The sequence below is a fragment of the Zonotrichia leucophrys genome, unplaced genomic scaffold (assembly GCF_028769735.1).
Source record: "Zonotrichia leucophrys gambelii isolate GWCS_2022_RI unplaced genomic scaffold, RI_Zleu_2.0 Scaffold_448_41627, whole genome shotgun sequence".
Taxonomy (NCBI): Eukaryota; Metazoa; Chordata; class Aves; order Passeriformes; family Passerellidae; genus Zonotrichia; species Zonotrichia leucophrys.
This window is the reverse complement of record NW_026992653.1, coordinates 27,160-29,535: the sequence shown is the minus strand read 5'-3', so window position 1 is coordinate 29,535 and position 2,376 is coordinate 27,160.

The window sequence follows — 2,376 nt, the reverse complement described above, 5'->3', positions numbered from 1 at the left end:
TGTGCTGGCCCAGCCATGGTGGGCCAGCCCCTGTGCAGGCCCAGCCCAGGCCAGGAGCATTGCAGCTGGGAACGGCCCCTGTGCTGTGGTGCCCACAGCAGCCTTGGGGCTCTGTGCCCCATGGCCTCCCTGCTGGGCAGCTTCTGCCAGCTCCTGCAGAGCCCGTGGCACCTGTGGGGCTGCACAGACAGCCCTGCCCGGGCTCTGCCGGCCTCTGGGCCAGCAGAGAGGCAGCCAGGGCTGGCCATGGCTGGGAACAGGCCCTGAGTGCCGCAGGAGGATGGAGCTGGGCTCCAGCCAAACTTAGCCCAGGCCAAAGCTGGGCTCAGCAGCCAGGGCTGCCAACACATGGGCACAGAGGCTAGTGCTGACAAATGTCCTGGGTCCCCTCCCTGTTTTGTCCATGCCACCAAGGGCACAGAGCAGCCTCCTCTCTGGGCCACTTGCCTGTTTGCAATGCCTTGCACAGGCGCTGGCCCTGTCCCACAAGACCTGGCCTGAGTCCTGCCCCTGCACACTCAGTCAGGCTGAGATGGACACTGATGTTTTGGTTTTTTTTTTTTGGGCCGGGCTCTCTGAGCCCAGCCCAGCTCCCTGTAGGCTCTGCCAGCTGCCCTGAGCTCTGGGCAGCACCAAGGGCCTCTCCCCAGCCCAGCCCAGCTGGCTCTGGCCCCACAGCTCTGCTCAGGCCAGGCTGCTCTGGGCACTGCCCCATGGCCTCAGCCCCTGGCAAGGGCACAGCAGCAGCTGCAGCTGCCACAGGACTTAGCCCCAGCCATGGGGGAAGGTGCTGGGCCAAGGCCAAAGGAGCTCCCTGGCTGCCCTGCTCCCCTCTGCCTGAGGTGCTGAGAGCTCTGCAGCCCCTGCTGCCATCCCATCTGCCCAGGGCAGCACAAGAGCCGTGGCCTTGGGGTCCTCAAGAGCTGCTCCTGCTCCAGGCCCAGAGCCCATCCCAGAGCTGGGGCAGCCACAAAGCTGTGCCCATTTCTGTTCATTGCTGCTCTGATGGGGATGGATCCTCAGCCGCTTGGAGGTTGCTGATGAATTTTACTCCTCCAGAGGCCTCTTTTTTCTTGAGCTCTTCAGTTCAGGAATTCACTGAAAAAGGCTGGTACACATTTGTTCAAATCACCCGAACAAGACAAGCCCCTGGGAATAATCTAAGTTTTCACTTCTTCTGTGATTAATTACACACACTTGAGAAATGTATTCAAAGTGAACATAATGTATTGGAAAAAATGCAGAAAGAACTGTTTTGTCCTGTGTCTGTTTCCTGTATATAGATTGATATCAGCAATGCAATGTCCAGTTGACATTGATCCCCATCCTAATGCAGCATGAATACATACGAAAATCAGGACCCTTAATGGCTGACAATCAGTAACACTTTGTCTCTACCCCCTCCCCACCATTTCCCTCATCCAACCCCTGGCACTCCTATGGATCAGGAACGGTTTGCCCAGCAGGAGCAGGGCAATGATTCTTCTGCTGTGCTCAGTACTGGTTGGGCAGCACACTGTTAGGTCACAGGAACTGGCTGCCCAGGGCGGTGGGTGAGTCACTGTCCCTGGAAGTGTTTATGGAAAGACAGGATGTGGCACTCATTGCCATGGCCTGGGTGACAAGTTGGTGTTGGGTCCCAGGTTGGACTTGATGCTCTCCAAGTTCCTTTGCAGCCTGGCTGATTCTCTGATGATTGTGACACTGCAGGGCCCCGGGGAAGCAAGGGGCCATTGTGACTCTGTGGAGCCATTGTGGCACTAAGAGGACCATGGTGACACTGTGTACGACATGGCAGCACAGAGCCAAGAGGCCATTGTGACACTGTGGGGCTTGATGAAAGCAAGGAGCCCATTGTGACAGTATGCGTCCTGGTGGAACCACAGAGGACACTGTGACACTGCGAGGCCTTGTGGAACCAAGGGGCCATTGTGCCACTGAAGAACCAAGGAGACCCTGGGGAGAGTGTGGGGACAAGGAAATCAAGGGGCTATTGCTCCCTTGCAAAGACTTTGGGAACCGAGGGAACAATTGTGACTCTGTGGTGCCCCATGGAACCAAGGGTCCCTGGTGACACTGCAGGATCTTGTATCACCAGAGCTCCATTGTGACACTGCAGCACCAAGGAATTCATGGTGGCACTCTGAGGCCTCATGGAACCAAGAGGCCACTGTGAACCTGCAGGGCCTTGTGGAACCATGCAGAGCATTGTGACAGAGCAGGACCTGGCGTCTTGATGGGGCCATTGTGACACTGCAGGGCCGCATGGAACCAAGGGGCCAGTGTTGATCCTCAGGGACTCACGGAATGAAGGAAACATGTTTGACACCATGGTGGCCCTTGAGACCAAGAGGCCATTGTGACACTGTGGAACCA